We start from the raw sequence: 20,558 nt of genomic DNA, 5'->3' as shown, positions 1-20,558 counted from the left end.
TCCTGCTTCTATTCTTATCTAGAATACAATGTCAACTACAGATCAAATGTAAAAGAAAGAACTTGCAAACATAACAGTCTGCTCTCTTCATCTTGGTCTTTTATTTTAACATTGTAGGATTTATAACTAACCAATCCTACTTTGTACAACAAAGTCATTTCTATTTGCAACATGAAGTAGCGTTCTAGAACTATGCTGTATAAAATCATAGACTGGTTAAATATGGGTCAAGCCATCTCGATAACTTGGTCTATCCCCAATGTGTCTACAGTAAGATACTACATCAACTGTTCAATATACTACAGATGTTAAACAAATTCATACATAAATCATTAGATTTCATTAAAGGACCAGTAAATACAGTAGATTTGCATAATCAACAAATGCATGATAAAAAGACAATGCAATAGCACTTAGTCTGAACTTCAAATTACTAGATTAGTAGACGAATTTCAGTTATGTGTATTTCAATTCCCCCTGTATTATGTGACACCAATCAGCCAATCACAAACGCATATACCTATATTCTGTGAATTCTTGCACATGTTCAGGAGCTGGAGACTCAAAAAGTGTAAAAAAAAAAAAAAGTCTGGGCATATTTTGTTAATGGAAGTAAATTGGAAAGTGGTTTAAAATTTCCTGCTCGATCTGAATTATTAAACTTTAAATTTTGACTAGAGTGTCCCTTTAAGAAATCTTTAGCAGAGCTTTTTATTAAAATAAAAGTAATAGATAAAAAAAAATGTTTTACAATTCCCATATTTAAGCTTTGAAGTTTGACATATTTTTCCAAATCTAGAAAAGAAACTAAATATTTCAAATATAAAATTACTTGAGGACAATTTTAGCAAGAATATACAAAAATTTAATGTATTTCATTAGGAATATGCATTTGTACAAATGAAGATTTTAGAAGCTAAAAAAAATAGCTGAAAAACATAATAAGTTAAGCTTCTCCTTACGGGTCACATTTAGTATGTGAATATTTGTGCCGTAGTTAGTGAAAAGACTTCATCTAAGGAAATCGCTGTTTTGGAAATAATTTCAGAGACAATTTTTGGTTTAACGTATGTTGATAGCAGCCAATCTCTACGGTTTCTAATCCAACGTCCTGTAGAAAATACGGGACTGCAACTCAGAAACAGCTTTACATCAGGTTATAGGTTCAAGGAATGTGAAAGTCATCTTTGCAAAGAGTTGAGGCAAAAGCGTGGGACGTGATGTTGAATTCCTTTAAAATGTTTTCAAGTAATCCTGTTAAAATAAACAATGATTAGTCAGTGTATAATAAACACTCGCAAAAAATAAAAAACCATCTTAGCTTTACGTTGTCTTCCATTTAGAAGGACTGTACATCTAATTTTTCTGTCGTCATATGTGGAGAACGTTCTCCCTAAATCAGTGATGGCGAACTTTGGCACTCCAGATGTTTCAGAACTACATTTAACAATTAATGCTCAACTGGACTTCAGGAGTACCTAAGCATCATGGGTATTGTAGTTCTGGGACATCTGGAGTGCCAAGGTTTGCCATTACTGCCCTAGACCAACTGCAGGATAAGTCAAGCAATGACTCCTATCACAGTTTAAAATGTGCAAGATCCTATCAGGAGGTTTCTATGACTTAAAGGGATAGTCAAGTCCGAAAACAAAACAAAAAATTCCTGATTCAAAAAAGGTAATGTAATTTTAAACAACTTTCTAATTTTCTTTTATCACCAATTTTGCTTTGTCGTCTTAGTTTTCTTAGATGAAAGTTAAACCTAGGAGGTTCATATGCTAATTTCTTAGACCTTGAAAGCCGCCTCTAATCTGAAAGCATTTTGACAGTTTTTCATCACTAGAGAGCATTAGTTCATGTGTTTCGTATAGATGACATTGAGCTCCTGCACATGAATTTACCGAGAAGCGAGCACTGATTGGCTAAAATGCAAGTCTGCCAATGAACTGAAATAAGGGGGCAATCTGAAGAGGCTTAGATACAAGGTAATTACAGAGGTAAAACGTGTATATTATTATTAACTGTTATGCAAAACTGGGGAATGGGTAATAAAGGAAAATGATTATCCTTTTTAAACAACAAAAATTCTGGTGTTGACTGTCTCTTTAAAGACCACTAAACACAGTATAATAGCATCATCAATTGCAAAGTTAAGGGACAGTCAACACCAGACTTTTTGTTGTTTAAAAAGAAAGAATCCCTTTATTGTCCATTCCTCAGTTTTGCATCACCAACACCGTTATAGAAATACAATTTTTACCTCTGTGATTACCTTGCATCTAAGCCTTTACAAACTGCCCCCTTGTTTCAGTTGTTTTGACAGACTTGTCACAAAATGTATATAGCTATATCTTGCACATGCTCAGTGTGCATATTTAGATAATGGCAGCAGATTTTGGGAAGATGGGAAGGGCGGCACTTTGTATGCAGGGGACCAGTGAGAACAGCTGCACAATCTTACTCTGCACTGAACAGTTGCTATTGCCTGCTGAATAGAACTTACAGATATTTGTGCTGACTATATAGAGCCCTCCCCTTACATAGCCATATAGCCGCCTGTTCCTGCTCTAGTCAGGGATGGCTTGATGACATAAAAAGTGAGTGGCACTGAAAAAACAAACAAACCCCATTTCCCTAGTTTAGAAATCTTCACACTGTACAGCCGGTTATCAAATATTATGCAACAATGCCACCTAATGGTAGCAAGTAATATAGCAAAACCAAGAAGAAAAATATTAAAAAGGGATAGGAAACTCGACAATGCACAACATTTAAAAAAAAAAAAAAAAGTTTCCAATTTACTTCTGTTCTCAAATTTGCTATATTCCTGTGGTATTCTTTGTTTATGAGATACCTAGGTTGGTGTCTGGAGCATTAAATGGCAGGAAATAATTCTGACATCTAGAGCTCTTGCAAAACTACTGCCATATAGTGCTATAGACATGGGCCAGCTCCTGAGCTTATGTCCCTCCTTTTCAACAAAAGATACCAAGAAGATGTAGAAAAATTAATAGAAGTAAATTAGAAAGTGGTTTAAAATTGTATGTTCTATCTGAATCATGAAATAAATATTTTGGGTTTCATATCCCTTTGAAGCTAAAAATGGTTTACAACCTGGGGGGAGCAGAATGTTGAGTGCCTGCAGCAGCACAAAACCTAAACACGCCACTGGATAATGGATGTGAATTGGAAAGCTGCTTACAATTGTGTGCTCTGAATCAAACAGTTGACCATTCTCTCCTTAAAATCCTACATTAATTTGGCATCCGAGACACAGCCCTCTCCTGGTTTGCCTCATATCTCTGAAACCGCTCGTTTTCAGTGTCCTTTAACAGCAAATCTTCTGATCCTTTACCTCTCAGTTGGACTACCGCAAGGCTCTGTCTTGGGTCACTTGCTTTTCTCTCTATATACAGCCTCCCTAGGAAAACTTATAGCCTCCTTTGGATTTCAGTAGCACTTACAGTTGTGCTCATAAGTTTACAAACCCTGGCAGAATTTACAATTTCTTGGCCATTTTTCAGAGAATATGAACAACAACACAAAAACTTTTCTTTCACTCGTGGTTAGTGTTTGGCTGAAGCCATTTAGTATCAATCAACTGTGTTTACTCTTTTTAAATCATAATGACAACAGAAACTACCCATATGACCCTGATCAAAAGTTTACATACCCTGGTGATTTTGGCCTGATAACATGCACACAAGTTGACACAAAGGGGTTTGAATGGCTATTAAAGGTAACCATCCTCACCTGTGATCTGTTTGCTTGTAATTAGTGTGTGTGTATAAAAGGTCAATGAGTTTCTGGACTCCTGACAGACCCTTGCATCTTTCATTCAGTGCTGCACTGACGATTCTGGATTCTGAGTCATGGGGAAAGAAAAAGAATTGTCAAAGGATTTGTGGGTAAAAAAAGTAGTTGAACTGTATAAAACAGGAAAGGGATATAAAGAGATATCCAAGGAATTGAGAATGCAAATCAGCAGTGTTCAAACTCTAATCAAGAAGTGGAAAATGAGGGGTTCTGTTTGATAACATACTGCATTCATCTTGCCATCAATTCTGACCAAATTTCCAGTGCCTTTGTAGCTTACACATCCCCAAAACATCAGCAATCCACCTCCGTGTTTCACAGTAGGAATGGTGTACCTTTCATCATAGGCCTTGTTGACTCCTCTCCAAATGTAGGATTTATGGTTGTGGCCAAAAAGCTCAATTTTGGTCTCATCACTCCAAATTACTTTGTGCCAGAAGGTTTGAGGCTTGTCTCTGTGCTGTTTGTGTATTGTAAGCGGGATACTTTGTGGCATTGCGTAGTAATGGCTTTCTTCTGGCGACTCGAACATGCAGCCCATCTTTCTTCAAGTGCCTCTTGAAACAGCCACACTACATGTCCTGGGTTTGTCTTTGCATCCCGAACAATTTTCCTGGCAGTTGTGGCTGAAATTTTAGTTGGTCTACCTGACCGTGGTTTGGTTTCAACAGAACCCCTCATTTTCCACTTCTTTATTAGAGTTTGAAAACTGCTGATTTGCATTCTCAATTCCTTGGATATCTTTTTATATCCCTTTCCTGTTTTATACAGTTCAACTACCTTTTCCCGCAGATCCTTTGAAAATTCTTTTGCTTTCCCCATGATTCAGAATCGTCAGTGCAGCACTGGATGAAATATGCAAGGGTCTGTCAGGAGTCATTGACCTTTTATACACACACACTAATTACAAGTAAACAGATCACAGGTGAGGATAGTTACCTTTAATAGCCGTTCAACCCCCTTTGTGTAAACTTGTATGCATGTTATCATGCCAAAATCACCAGGGTATGTAAACTTTTGATCAGGGTCACGTGGGTAGTTTCTGTTGTCATTAGGATTTAAAGAGTAAACACAGTTGATTGATAATAAATGGCTTCAGCCAAACACTAACCATGAGCGAAAGAAACGTTTTTGTGTTATTCATATTCTCTGAAAAATGGCCAAGAAATCATAAATTCTGCCAGGGTATGTAAACTTATGAGCACAACTGTATATGCGGATGATACCCAAATCTATCTTTCCTCTCCTGATATCTCTCCCTCTTTCTCAACCAGATTTCCAACTGCCCCTCTGCAATTTCCTCTTGGATGTCTTCACACTACCTCTAACTCAATCTGTCCAAAACGGAGCTGCTTCTTATTCAAGACACCCAACACCTGACATTTCAAGATGATGATCGGTATAAAGGCAGGTAATGCTGCCGAAACGCGTAGACCATTTTGCTTGCTTATTTATTCACTTGGGTGTATGTGGTGCTTTTGTTCACTTTATGTATTATGAGTGTTCATATTACGCATAATTCCTGTTGTGGTGCTCCATATATTCCTATACCCACTAGTACTTGATTTGAATCATTTACTTTAGATATACCAGTGGGCTGGACGATAGCTATTGCTCTGTGGAATAACTCGTTGTGGCGCTCACTTAAAAAAGAAATTATCAGTGACCAGCGCCAATAAATATATATTTTACTACAAACTCCAACTAGAAAATAGTATAGGACACCCTCTCAAACCTATAAAAAGACAGACAATATTAAAAGGAACACTAGGGAGCGCTCAAGAACAACAAGTTATAAAACTTGAGACAAGCTGAAGAGTAAATATATATATCTGACTAACTACAAAACTCTCAATAAAGGACCCAGATTATATCAGTATAATAATTATACTACCAAAAATATATAGATAGATAGATGCCGGTTAATAGACACATGCAAGTAGATATGTTATATTACAATTTATTTTCAACAAAAAAGGGTAAATAGGTCGACCTATTAATAAGCATATAAACAAAACATGTTAAAAAACACACATTTAAAAACATATAGACATAGGTGGTAACAAGCACTAGTTAAGCACCCAAAAGAAAGAACAGATTAAGTCCAGGATGATAAGAGTCTTCAAACTCGTCGGTATATGGAACCACAGAAGCCGGTCTGTACGCCAAACTGTTCCGGATAGGCAGATGAAAATAGCCAGTGAGCTATTTTCCTTGATTATTGAATTTTAATACAGTATTATACTATGCTATTATTTTTCATTTACAGGTTTTGAAGACTTCCCAGAATCATTTTTAATCCTTATTTTCACATCGTCATCATATTACCTTTTTTCTATTTGGGATTACAACTTTTTTCTATTTGGGTTTATAACCTCAAAGACTTTCTCACATCCAAGAACTGATTTAGATATTTACCTATTGTCTTTTTTGTGATCACTCTCACTAGTTTGTGTACACACTAGTTGTCTCTTTACATTTCCATTTGATTGGATTTTTTATTTTGAATTTGATTTTTGGATTTATTTGCATCACTACTTTGGACCACACTTAAATGGATTGTTTATGAAGTTTGCATTTTTATTTATTCACTTCTTATTTTTGGATCCCTATAATAATTTTTGACCACACCTTTTTTGAAGTGACACTTGAACATCACCAAATTTGCTACCTTTTCGATTTTCCTAAGTTTCTTGATTATCATTTTGACTTTCATTTGCACTATTGTCATTTTGAATGTCAATCTCAATGTTTTTATAATCACTCTCCAACCAGCAAGGGGTAGTTGATCCAGTGATGTGCAGTCACTAGAGGCAGGTGAGGCAGTGCTTCACCTCTCATATGGGCAAAAATATATTTTTTTTATTGGCTTTAAAAAAAAAAAATTGTAAATTTTTTCCCCCAGCATTTTTTTTTCTCACAGCTATATGTTGTGCAATGAAGAGGCACAATCAGGTCTGCCCACCATTACACAACATGCTGCGCCATCTACTGGATGCAAGTGGTTAAGATCATTGCATGGCTCATTAACTGCTTATTTGAGGCAGTCCTATTTGGGCTGAACCAATCCAGCGAGAGGCATTAGTAAGTGGAACATAGGGTTGGGGCTGGATGTTAAATCATATAAAACAAAACAAAAAACAACTTTCATATATTTTGTTGCTGTCCTGTGAACCTGCTAGCTTTGATAAAGTGAAGAGAGTTCTGTTCTTCCCCTCTAAGTGCAGTGGAATGTGCCACTGTCACTTCCTGAATCCTTACAGAGCAGGAGAGAGGCACAGAGAGCAGTGTTTCACCCACATCTTATTAAAGTAAGATTTTACTGAAAGATTCTGTTAGTTAAAATGATAATTTAATGAATGTGGTTTAGTGTTTGTTTACTCTTTTATAGCAGGGTCGTTTTTGTATTTTGTTTACTCAAACTTTACACCCACTAACTTAGCAGCTTGCCTCTGTACTTCACACTAAATTATAGACTAATTTTCTGAACTCTCTGTAGCTCTGCTGTTATATTACTTTAAAATGCAGTGGTCCCTCTCCCCCCCCCCCCATTGTGTGTGTGTGTGTGTGTGTGTGTGTATCTCTCTCTCTCTTTATCTATCCATCTCTCTCCTTATGTGTTGTTCTCCCCCATGGTCTCTCTTTCTCTCTGTCTCTCTTCCTCCCCCTCTGACTCTCATCCCTTATGTAATGAAAGAATCTATAAGCATAATTTGCAGCATTAAAGTAAAAAGTATGTTTTAAACATATTTTAATGGGCATGGATTTCTAGATCTCATAATCAGAGCAAGCATTGTGTTATCTGGCAAGTGTTTCTGTTACAATCCTTTTAGACTAAAATCAGATGTTTACTAAGTTGACCAGTTTTCCAAGACACCATTTAAAGGGACATGAAACCCATATGAAACCCATATGAAACCCATATGCAAATTTAAATAACTTTCCAATTTACATCTAATATCTAATTTTCTTTATTCTTTTGATGTCCTTTGTTGAAAATCATATCTAAATATGCTCAGTAGCTGCTGATTGGTGGCTGCACATAGATACCTCATGTGATTGGCTCACCCATGTGCATTGCTATTTCTTCAACAAAGGATATCTAAAGAATGAAGGCGTATCCTAGCCACTGCCTCACCATCCTCTGACATCACTGCACGTCACTGAGTTGATCATACCCAAGATCTACCACCCTCCATGTCAATTGTTATTATTTGTCTATTTAAATCAATTGTATTTTAGATAATTATATATATATATATATATATATATATATATATATTAGATACTATATGTATATTTGTTAGTATTCCAACACCATCAGTATTTAGCGCTCATTCTAGTGTGAGGTGCACACGTATGCAACACATTTTATGATATATAACGATTTATTTTAAAGTGTTCCAGCTACACATGTGCTTTGTTTTTATATACTTTTTTATATATAATCTCTTGCTATTTTGTTTAATGATACATTTGTTTAATGATACTTATGTGTTAATGTTCAATATGTATTAAATACTTTTTATGTACTATCTTAGAATTTTGTGCCACACATATGTTTCAATTTATGTTTATATATTGATGCAGCGCAATCACTATAATTGCAGTTGAGTTATAGTATTATACCGTAAGTCAACATGAGTACTAATCTTACCTATGACATAAACCACTACTATACTAATCACACTCAATCCACTCAGACCTTGCCTGTATTGGCGCTCCTTTCTAACAACTTTATTGCATATATTCTCATTTGTGGGCATTTGGGGACCCACTCCAGACAGGAGCTATAGGTCTACATTCACTTTTAACGCTGTAAGACAACACTATATCTGACATTAGCTCAAATATAAACCTAGACAGGCTCATAAGACCTCAAGAACATGCACATGGCTTTAAAACTATACAGTAGCAGTGCTTGCAACAATGTTTTTATTAATATATTGAAGCAAACATTGCTGCCATAAAGTGCTAGACACATGCATGCTCATGGAGGTCTTATCAGCCTACCTATGTTTGCTCTTCAACAAAGGATACCAAAAGAACAAAGCAGATGCAATAAGAGAAAAAAACACATTACTAAATGTTTTCAAATTGAAAACTATTTGAATCATAAAAGCTTAAAAGGGACATGAAACCCCAATTTTTTCTTTCATGATTCAGATAGAGAATACAATTTTAAACAACTTTCTAATTTACTTCTATGATCTAATTTGTTTCATTCTCTTGATATCATTTGTTGAAGGAGCAGCAATGCACTAATGGTTTCTAACTGAACAGATTGGTGAGCCAATCACAATCGATTTATATATGCAGCTACCAATCAACAGCTAGGTTCTCTGCTGCTCCTGAGCTTACCTAGATAAACCTTTCAGCAAAGGATAACAAGAGAAGAAGCAAATGAATTGATAGTAATACATTGGAAAGTTGTTCAAAATTGTATGCTCTGTCTAAATCATGAAAGAACATTTTTGGGTTTCATGTCCCTTTAAGGGCCATTACGGTGTGAAAATTGCATAATTTGTTAGAGCACGTAATTTTAGCACTAGCAACTCTGGAAGGGGTTAAACACATAGGTAAAGTGTGAGCCACAGAGAACTACTCAGAGAAGAAACTGCTGGTGACCTATTCAGCAGCGACAATCACACAAACCAGTAGTCCAGAGGGACATGCAACCCCTCACGGCATCGCCTAATTTTTGCTGAGGGGGCTCTAATATAGCCCTTCTCTCCCTCCTGATATAGACATTCGAAAAATGTTTTAAATAGAAAGGTAAGAGGGCTATAAGTATTGTAGGGGAAGCACAGTGCTAATGCATCATTTAGAATTTGGCTAGGACAGTATGAAGCATGACTTCAGGACTTGTTTTGGCACCCGAATTTGTAAAGCCCTATCCTTATCAAGCCCCCTCACCACAGAACTATATCATTAGTCGCATTGTTTGAAAAAAGGGGGTCCCCTACCATTAAAATAAAGTGATTCATGTGTATCACTGTCAAATAAATGACAGTTATAAAAGTAACTTGACTGCAACCCATGGCTTGCAGTTACTCTGTGCTTATTAACCCTTTAAACTGTAGAGTCATTTCACACCACTGTACTGAGCTGTTTTGGAGTTTTTAGATACCGGTCACATTTAAGCCTTACTGTAGGTCATTTTTTTAGTGAGAAACCAACACTTTTTTCAGCAGATGTAAACCATACAATTATTTTATGCATATATGCTACGTGAAAATCTATATCTAAGTGCAAAAAAAAAAAAAAAAAAAAAAAAAAAAAAAAAGTATATTTTAATTGCAATTTTAATAAAGAAGACAACAGTGTGTGTGTGTGTGTGTGTGTGTGTATGTGTTTTGTTCTGAACTCTATGGCCTTTGGGTATATGTATATAACTATGATCTGCAAAAAGGGGCTCCCATGAGTCTCTACTCAAATGCACATTTATTCATGCCAGGTGATAACTTTTACCGCAGGGATCATCTGGCTATTAGCATAATATTGGGGCTTTATTTAAAAGAGGGACTTCTGGGCTTTAGAGACCCCATCATTAAAAAAGGATTCTGCTTTAACTTTATACCCAAGATACTGTTTGAAAGAGCAGATTACCTTTCACATGGTGGGTCTTGGGGGTTTCTAGGATTTAAAAAAGGACAGTCTAGTCAAAATTAAAATTTGTATGGATTCAGATAGGGCATGCACTTTTAAACAACTTTCCAATTTACTTTTATCATCCAATTTGCTTTGTTCTCTTGGTATTCTTTGATGAAAGCTAAACCTAGGTATGCTCATATGCTAATTTCTAAGCCTGTGAAGGCCGCCTCTTATCTCAGTGTATTTTGACAGTTTTGCACGGCTAGACAGGGCTAGTTCATGTGTGTCAAGTAGATGACAATGCTCACTCCCGTGGAGCTATTTAGGAGTCAGCCCTGATTGGGTAAAATGCAAGTCTGTCAAAAGAACTGAAGGGGGCCGTCTGGAGAGGCTTAGATACACGGTAATCACATAGGTAAAAAGTATATTAATAGGTTATGCAAAACTGGGGAATGGGAATTAAAGGGATTATCTAGGCTGTCCCTTTAATAGAGCGGAGATCAATTGGTTTTGAATATTTACCCTCCATCTAGCTCCTTTAAAAGTCTCTGCAGCAGCCCAGGCACTTCTAGACAATATCATTCCCAGATCCCTTTCAGCCATGATGAGCTGTTTTGCCAAATAGCTACTGGTGTTAAGTGCATGTGGCAGTCATCAGCACTTAAATAATTGTGCAGATGCCAATTACATTTCATAATCTGCACTTAAAGGGAAAGTACATTTAAAAATGTTATTTCCTAATACAGAGAGAATTCCAATTTCAACAACTTTTCAAATGTCTTGTTATCCAATTTTCTTTGTTCTCTTTGTATTGTTTGTTGAAAAGCATACATAGGTTAACTCAAGAGCAACAACATGCTACTAGGAGCTAGCTGGCGATTGGTGGATGCACATATATGCCTCTTGTCATTAGCTCACCAGATGTGGTCAGCTAGCTCCCAGTAGAGCATGTCTACTCCTTCAAACAAGAATAAAAAGAGAATAAAACAAATTTGATAATTTAAGTAAAATTGGCAAGTTGTTTAAAATGGTGTGCTCTAGACTAGGTTTGGTTAGGAGACATCCAAACAGTTTATGTGCATAGTAGTGAATAAAAACAGAGCTATTTATGTTGCCTGCTGTCACTCAGCACTGCTTGCTACAGCCTCCCTCTACAGGTTGCTTGTATAATATTGCTGTGAATGAATGTCAATGTGACATGGTTGTAAATGATGCCTGTCACATACCTCCCAATATTTCAAAGACAGCCCTGCACTGGGAGTAAAAAACAAGCACAAGCAAAATTTAAAAAATGTCACACTGTTGTCAATCTGCCGTGGCACACCTGAGGATCTCTCAAGGCACACTAGTGTGCCACGGCACACTGGTTGAAAAACACTGGCATAAACAAAGAAATGTATATCATGACTCAGACTATACAGTTAAACAACTTTCCATTTTACTTCTATTATTAAATTTGCTTCAGTCTTGAGCTCTGATATTCAAAAGGTTCTCCAGCTTGGAGAGAAGTTGTAGTTCAGACTTTAAAGGCAGAACTCACTGAATATTCAGAAGAAAAAGGGGCGGAATTCTCCAGCACCACAAGTTCTCTCATTTATGTATTTGAAGAAGACAAGCCCAATGCAATATAGCACTGGATGATATGAGGGTTTTGTTACACTTAATGCATTGCATTTTATATTACTAGAGCTGCAACAACTAATCGCCATAATTGATAATAATCGATTATGAAAATAGTTGTCAACTAATCTCATAATCGATTAGTTGGTTTGCAATTAGTTGGTCTGTGCACAACACCAGCTGCTTCACTCCAATGAACTCCTGCACATGGTATTGTGTTTTATGGTTATGTCCTTAGCTTAAAAGACATCTACAAATGTCTACTTTTCATTTTTTTTTAGGACAGTATAAGTTTACAACTACCCCTGGCTTATGTGCAACCTAGATATGATAAGAGTCATCATTTGGATTGTTTATATTAAATCAGGTGATTTGGAACTATGCTTTTCATGATAGTGCTGAGCTTCTTATTTACACTTAGCCCTAGATTGATGGGAGTTATTTAAAATTGATGTGCACTATTATCTGTTTGCACAATTATTAGTGTATTGCTTGTTATTGTTGATTATATGTACTGTATAAATAAATGTGTAAGGCTTTGTCCTGTTATTGATATACAGTCCTTAGCGTGTTTGATTTGTTTTTTATATTTTTAATATATTGTGATAATATGTACCAGATTCAACCTATATGTATATATCTTATTTTTAGAGCGGACTAGATATTTCCCCCTAACATTATAGCTGGTTATTTACCATTGCATATAGATATGCAAGATATTTTTTTTATGTAATAATGAAGTCAAGGGTTACTTTATTGAGAGGTCCCTTGCCAAGGTGAAAACCCCTTTGCATTGGTGAAGAGCTAACAAAGATAAATATCCCACTTTGGTGAAATTGGCAAAACCCTACTTATACATCTCAAGCACCTCAACACCATCTTAGTGCCTTTTCTCTGCTGCAGGAAATATAGCTGCAAACAGAGAACCAGACTTAGCCAGAAGCATGTGGACATGTTGAGATTTCAATGCAAAGTTTCTGAAAGAGTGAATAACAGAATGTTATTAACAGTGAAAGTCTCTTTCTAGTTCTACTTCTTTTCAAACAGGTTTTGTTTTTGTTTAATTATAAAACTGTTCTCTGCTGCTTAAAAATTGGATAAACAGTTGTGTTAATGGAAAGTTTTAGCCTGAAGTTTATATTTGTAACACTCAGTATGTGGATTTTATTTAAAATATAGGAAACAATTATTGATTCTTTTTTTATCCGATTAGTCGAAAAAATAATCGGCCGATTAATCAATTATGAAAATAATAGTTAGTTGCAGCCCTATATATTACTATACATTTCAGATTGGATCCTTATAGTATTATTGCATTTAAGCTTTGCACTCATTTTTAATTTAATACATTTAAATTTTGATCTAGCAGTGATTTTACACATTCTGATCATGCTTTGAAAGTTTCTGTCACTCTAATAAATTAGGATCATACTTTGTATAAAATTACATTGCACATTGTATTTTCTCCAACAGACAGTTTCAGAAAGTGGGAGGGAGAGGGCAGTTCCCTGGGCTGAACAGGGGAGTTCCCAGGGTATGTCTGAAGCTCTCTCACAAGCAATTTAAACAAGCTGGTCTCACTGATTTGTCTCGCCAGCTGTATGCAGGTGGAAAGTGTTTTTGTTTTGTTTTTTTACTTCTCAATTATACACTATCTGAATCATGAAGGATTAAAGGAACATAAAAGTGCAAAAAGAGAATTCCTAGTTACTAGTATACAGTTCCACTGTACCAATGCACTATCAGGACCTAGCTAAACACATCTGGCAACCCAATGACAAGAAGCTGCCATTAATGCATTGCTGCTCTTTAGTCTGCCTAATTATTATCATCAGGTATTTGTAGAGCGCCAACAGATTCTGCAGCGCTATGAACATAGGTTGTATACAAAATAACATTTACAGGAGTCAAGTGGGTACAGGGCCCTGCCGAGAGTTGCACTGTTGTAGTTGGCTCTTATGAATGTGAACTACAAACAGCTGGGCTCATAGGCTTACATGCTATGGGGTTTAAGGGGATAGTAGTGGAGATAGGAAGGTTAGTGTAGGTTGTAAGCATCCCTGAATAGTAGAGTTTTCAGGGAGCACTTGAAGCTTTCAAAACTGGAAGAGAGTCTTGTGGAGCGATGCAGAGAGTTCCATAAGATGGGAGCCAGTCTGGAAAATCTTGTAAAACGGGAATGTGAGGAGGTAACAAGAGGGGAGGAAAGTAGGAGATCATGAGCTGAGCGAAGGGGACGGGAGGGAAAGTATCTGGAGATGTAGGGGAGAGCAGTGCAGTGGAGGCCAGAGGAAGCCAGTGAAGGGATTGGCAGAGAGGTGCGGCAGATGAAGAGCGACGTGCAAGGAAGATGAGCCTGGCAGAGGCATTCATTATGGATTGTAAAGGAGCTAAGCTGCAGCTAGGGAGACCTGAGGGGATGGAGTTGCAGTAGTCGAGGTGGGAAAGGATGAGAGAGTGGATTAAAATCTTAGTTGTGTCTTGTGTAAGGAAATGTCTAATTTTAGAGATGTTTTTGAAAGTTTGAAGCAGCAGGCTTTAGCCAAGGAATGAATGTGAGGAGTGATAAATCTGAGTCAAGTGTGACCCCAAGACATCGGGCATGTGGGGTTAAGGTAATGATGGAGTTATCAACAGTTATAGAGAAATGGTGGAGATTTTGGAAGAAGGGGGGAAAATAAGGAGCTCAGTTTTGGAGAAATTTAGCTTGAAGTAGTGAGAGGACATCCAAGATGAGAAATGAGAGACAGTGACACAAGTTAGCAAGGAAGGAGATAGTTCTGGTTCAGAGAGGTAGATTTGGGTGTCGTCGGCAAGCAAATGATAATGAAACCCGTGGGACTTTATTAAAGTGAATGTAAATTTTGATGCTAAAGTGCCCGGTTTTTAAAAATTCGATTAAACAGGGGCACTTGAATTCATCAAAATTTACATTTCACTCGTGTTGTGAAAAAACACTTACCTTTTAATCTTGACAGCCGCTCCAGCTTCCGCCACCCATCACAAAGCCTCTTCCTGGGTCTAAAATGAGGAATCCGGCTTCCTCCAATCACTGCGTTGAATCAGACACCGATTCCCCTGGGGAGAAGCCGTGATTGGAGGAGGATTGATACATCAATTCTGACATCAGAAATGGCTTGCGACGACCGGGGGAAGCTGGAGCGGCTGTCAAGTTTAAAAAGTATTTTTTCACAACAGGAGTGAAATGTAAATTTTGATGAATTCAAGTGCCCCTGTTTTTAATCAAATTTTTAAAAACCGGGCACTTTATCAATTTACATTCACTTAAAGGAACCTAATGAGGACGTGTAGATTAAGAAGAGGGGGGAACCGAGGACAGAGCCTTGCGGTACCCCAAGAGAAAGAGGTAACTGGGCAGAGGATGCCCCAGAGAAGGCTACACTAAAAAGGTACTGTAGTTCAATAAAGGATATCACTCTTAAAGGGACAGTCAACTCCAAAAATGTTATTGTTTAAAAAAAGATAGTTAATCATTTTCCTTTATTACCCATTCCCCAGTTTTGCACAGCCAACATGTTAATATACTTTTTACCTCTGTGATTACCTTGTATCTAAGCCTCTTCTGACAGTCCCCTTATCACATGGCTTTTTATTTATCTCTTGACTTGCATTTTAGCCAATTAGTGCTGTGTCCTGCACAACTCCGGGAGTGAGCACAATGCTATCTATATGGCCCTCATGAACTAGCAGTCTCCTGCTGTGAAAAGCAAATAAAGCATGTGATAAGAGGCTGTCTGTAGTGGCTTAGCAACAGGCAGAAATGTATAAGTTTAAATGTTATAAAGTATATTAGAATATAACCATGATGGCTGTGCAAAGCTGCGGAATGTGTAGTAAAGGCGTTATTAAACAATACAATTTTTGGAGTAGTCTGTCCCTTTAAAACTGCAGGGCATGCTGTATCTGAAACATGAACGCTACATTTTGACTCGTGTCCTTTTTTCTTGAATGCCATCTCTCTTTAAATGCAATGAGTGGCAACAGCTATAGCACAAGGATATGAAATGAACGATCTGCAATTAAAAGAAATATTTCCAGCTTCAGTTGATATCACAGCGTATAAAAGCCACTCCCTCCCCACCCTGTTATGCTTCCTGTCTGACCTGTGGATCCTGTCATGTGCCAGTCAGTTTAGATCAGAGGTGTGAGCAGTTATAAGGAATCCAATAGCAAGTTGATCTAGTGCTCCTGGGCCCATAAACACTGGGCAATACTTGTTAATACGAATGTTGCTTGTATTTTGCGATCCCCTGAGGTTTTCGCAAGCGAGTGGTCTACTCTGTTAAATCAATTAGTTTAGCAAGCAGCTGTATATTGCTGACAGCACCAATGCAAATATTAAACACACCCTGACTGAACTATACTCCCCATTAACCCGCGTCCAAACTCACATTCGCACTTTAAAACTTACACCTAGATTATGCTACTTACCCAGCTCAGGGCAGCAAATACACAAATATGAAGAGAACCAGGTCAAACAACAGGAAGACCCACACATCAAACCAGAAGGAATGTTGCGATATTGATTTGAGGCAACTATGGGCCTCTTTCCGACGCTCAGCCAGCTCCTCTGGCTTCGGTGCTGTATTACCGCTGCCTCCCCTCTGTACTGGTTGTGCCTCCATAGCGGCTACGATCTGTCACACGGCGTATGCATACACTGTATAACCTACCGTGTGATGTAATGACCGCTTCCTGGGAGGGCTGGTGTCCATGGTAATAAGAGGCCGACCCTAGGGTTAGGTGGGTGGAGTCTTTACTTGTTACACGGGCTTGTTGAACCTGTCCGTTTACTTTTCTGGAGGATTCTCGAATGAGAGAAATGTAAAGCGCCGAACAAGCATTATGTCCGGTTTGGTTTTTATCTTGAAGGGGAATTACCATCCATACTTGAAGGGACATGAAACCCCAAAAATATTTTCATGATTATTAAGTTACTGCATAATAACATTTGAATACACTTTACCATTTACTTTTATCAAATTTGCTTAATTTTCATGGTATCCTTTTGTTAAAGGTGCAATTCACTACTGGGAGTTGGAGCTAGCTGCACACATCAGTGAGTCAGTGACAATCCGCCAATCAGCATCTACCTCCCAGCAGGGTTGGCTCCAGAACGAATGAAATGATGGGGGGGGGGGGGGTGCACTCATTTACAAAGCATGTATTCGAGTCAAAATAAGAGCACTTAGAGCAGACCTTCATATTCTGCAGGGAAGTGTAGCTTCTGGCTGGCTTATCCCCCACTATTAACATTTGGAGAATATGTGCTAAATCACTAGGTAAAAGAATGAAGTCTAAATCCTATGCAGTGCACTAAAACAGAGCCCCCCAGTGCAATAGCTCATTAAAAACAATTCACCCATTAATCACCATGATCCAAAACCCTTAAACTCATTCTCAAATCTCAATCATGTCCCCTAACAGCCATGCACCCAAACCTCCCACTGCAATTAACCCCTTTGTTTGCAATAGCAATGAGAATACTAGGTTTTCAGGTACTGGTAATTTTGTAGATTAGATTTATACCTGTTTCGCAATAACTAACGGATATCAAGCTACTTAATACAGACATCCCAAGTCTCCCTGAAGTTCAGGGAGTCTCCCTCATTGTAATAGCGGCTACCTGATTCCTGCAAATGAAATGCAATCTCCCTGAAACTACAAGTACCATGATACAACGTTGACCAAATCCCGAAACAATGTTTCTTTAAAGAATGGCTCTAGTTGCAGTGACGTCATCGAGCAGGAAGGTGTTGTCTTTACTTTTAGCGTATTGCGTGCCTGCCACCCTCCCTTCAGCTGTTTGGAGGTGGCAATAAGGCTCTTGGTGGGGGGGGGGGGGAGAATTGCAGCAGGTAACATAGGCTGCAGCATAGGCTGAGTGGGAACTGAGAAAGAGGGCAAAGAGAGCGCACCCCTGTGAGGGAGGAGATAGACACCCCTGCTGTCAGGTCCTTATCAAACTGACTACTGTGACATAATTACAAATAGCCTCTCAAACTCTAAATCACACACGCTCCCAGACACAAAATCCGAAAGTCGTACAGGGACAACTATACTGACTACTTCACAAGCTGGGACGCTATGGAACCCTCAAAGTATGCATGAGTAACCAAAAAGCCCCCACTGATTTTAATAAAATAAAACACAAATACTACCTTATTTACTGCACGTAATTAAACTTTGTATTCTAAAATATTTGAGCATTTAACAAGCATACGATCACTGGAAATGTTTTAATCTGAGTATAGTGGGAAGCTACTTCAATGATAAGTCTATCTTATTTAGAGTTTTCATGTGTCCAGTATATAACCAGGGGGGGCGACGCAGAGCAGTAGCCAGTGAAGCCACCTCCCTGAAATGAGTTTTTGCAGGTTGGGATGTCTGCTTAATACAACCTATGTACTGTGAACCTATCCTATATAATAAAAGGCCAAGTGTGTTTGTTCGAAGCTGTCATGCGTAGTAGAGACTGCGCGCAAGGACAAACACACTTGGCCTTCCAACTGATCTGGCATCTGGCTGTGGTGGAGTGGGTGTGGCTGGGCGGGTGCGACGTGGACGGGGCCGGACGTGACATGGGCGGGGCCGGACGTGACGTGGGCAGGGCCGGGCGGGGCCAGATGCCGGGACTGACTGCCGTAACAGACAGAGAGCTCTAAAGAGGGGGGATAGAGAGAGCAGAAGAGGGGGGATAAAGAGAGGGAGAGAGACAGCAAAAGAGAGGGGGGAAGAGAGCACAAAAGAGAGGGAGGAAGAGAGCACAAAAGAGAGGGGGAAGAGAGCACAAAAGAGAGGGGGGAGAGAGCACAAAAGAGGGGGGAGAGAGAGCACAAAAGAGAGAGCACAAAAGAGAGGGGGAGAGAGCACAAAAGAGGGGTGAGAGAGCACAAAATAGAGGGGGAGAGAGCACAAAAGAGAGGGGAGAGAGAGCACAAAAGAGAGGGGGAGAGAGCACAAAAGAGAGGGGGGAGAGAGCAAACGAGAAGAGAGAGAGCAAACGAGAGGAGAGAGAGCAAACGAGAGGGGGAAGAGAGAGAGCAAAAGAGAGGGAGAGAGACAGCAAAAGAGGGGGAGAGAGAGATAGCAAAAGAGGGGGAGAGAGACAGCAAAAGAGAGGGAGAGATGCAGCAAAAGAGGGGGAGAGAGAGCAAAAGAGAGGGGGAGGAGAGAGCAAAAGAGAGGGGGGAGAGAGAGAGCAAAAGAGAGGGGGAGAGAGAGAGCAAAAGAGAGGGTGGAGAGAGAGCAAAAGAGAGGGGGGAGAGAGAGCACAAAAGAGAGGGGCGAGAGAGAGCGCAAAAGAGAGGGGGGAGAGAGAGCAAAAGAGAGGGGGGAGAGAGAGAGAGAAAAAGAGAGGGGGAGAGAGAAAGTAAAAGAGAGGGGGGAGAGAGAGAGTAAAAGAGAGGGGAGAGAGAGAGAGAGCAAAAGAGACGGGAGAAAGAGAGAGCAAAAGAGAGGGAGGATAGAGAGAGAGCAAGGGGTGTGACCGCTGTACTGCAAAAAATTGCCCGTGTACACAGGCTTTAGGACTAGTAAGAATATGATTGTATAATATAAATATAAGTCCATAAATAGCCGTTTATAGACTTATATTTATATGATACAATTATATTCTTATCATGGTCTATTGTTTAAGAAAATGAGTAACTCACGATAGTTAGGTAAAATTAATAGGGTTAAAGACAAGCCCAAAAAGTCTCTAACTTCCAATTCCAAATAAGAGGTTAAAGAGACAGTATACTATACAATTGATTTTCCCTTAATGTGTTTCCAATTACTTTTTTACCAGCTGCAGAGTATAAAATGTATGAAATTTGCTTTTTTAAGGCTTATTTGTGTATATGAATTAGCTGATTTTGTGTTTTGAAGCCACAACCTAATAAAATGGGTTGAGTTTGTAGGTATAATCAGATCTCATTACTTTATCACATTGTGTAAATATACCTGCTTCTTTATCTTATATCTGTCAATAAACCAATCACCAATACTTGGAGAGAACAATGAAAAATTAACATTTTATTACCTTATCTCTTCTATAACCCACTGGGACTGTCATTTCTTCTTCTGACTGTGTTAATACAGCTTGGTCTCGTGGCCAAAAACATTCAGGATGGGTGGGGATACCACAGGCTAAATAAACTAATTCAAATGCCAATATAAGGTTAATGGAAATACTTGTAAACAATTTAATACACTCCAGCAGGTAAAGTGGATCATTGGGAATAAATTAAAGGGGAGAACATTTTTGACTAAACTGTCCCTTTAAGACACGGAGCTCCTTGCAGATGCGTGATGCGACCTCACAGTTCGGCAGCTAACTCCGCCCCAGCATGCAGCATTACATAATTCATTATTTTATTTATTATTTTTAAAGTGTATGATCATATCAATATTTTTTGAGGGGGCACAGCATTCCATTTGGGTGGGCATTGCCCCCCCCCCCCCCCTGCCTCCCAGTAGTGCATTGCTGTGCTTGAGTTTACCGTACTTTGGCCTGTTTTTTT

The 20,558-nt window shown here is 38.5% G+C and overlaps 1 long non-coding RNA gene across 1 annotated transcript; it reads right to left on the bottom strand.

Annotated features, from left to right (window-relative positions):
* Nucleotides 1-82: 82 nt before the first annotated feature.
* On the bottom strand, nucleotides 83-16,741 carry LOC128649990 (uncharacterized). The gene is made up of 2 exons (XR_008400710.1): nucleotides 16,483-16,741; nucleotides 83-1,254 (listed from the first exon to the last, which is right to left on the bottom strand). It is a non-coding gene; the product is annotated as an uncharacterized LOC128649990 (long non-coding RNA).
* Between the last annotated feature and the right edge of the window lie 3,817 nt (nucleotides 16,742-20,558).

Source organism: Bombina bombina, chromosome 2 (genome assembly GCF_027579735.1).
Source record: "Bombina bombina isolate aBomBom1 chromosome 2, aBomBom1.pri, whole genome shotgun sequence".
In the NCBI taxonomy this organism is placed as follows: domain Eukaryota; kingdom Metazoa; phylum Chordata; class Amphibia; order Anura; family Bombinatoridae; genus Bombina; species Bombina bombina.
The sequence above is the reverse complement of the archived record's forward strand: the minus strand, read 5'-3'. Positions and strand labels throughout refer to the sequence as shown.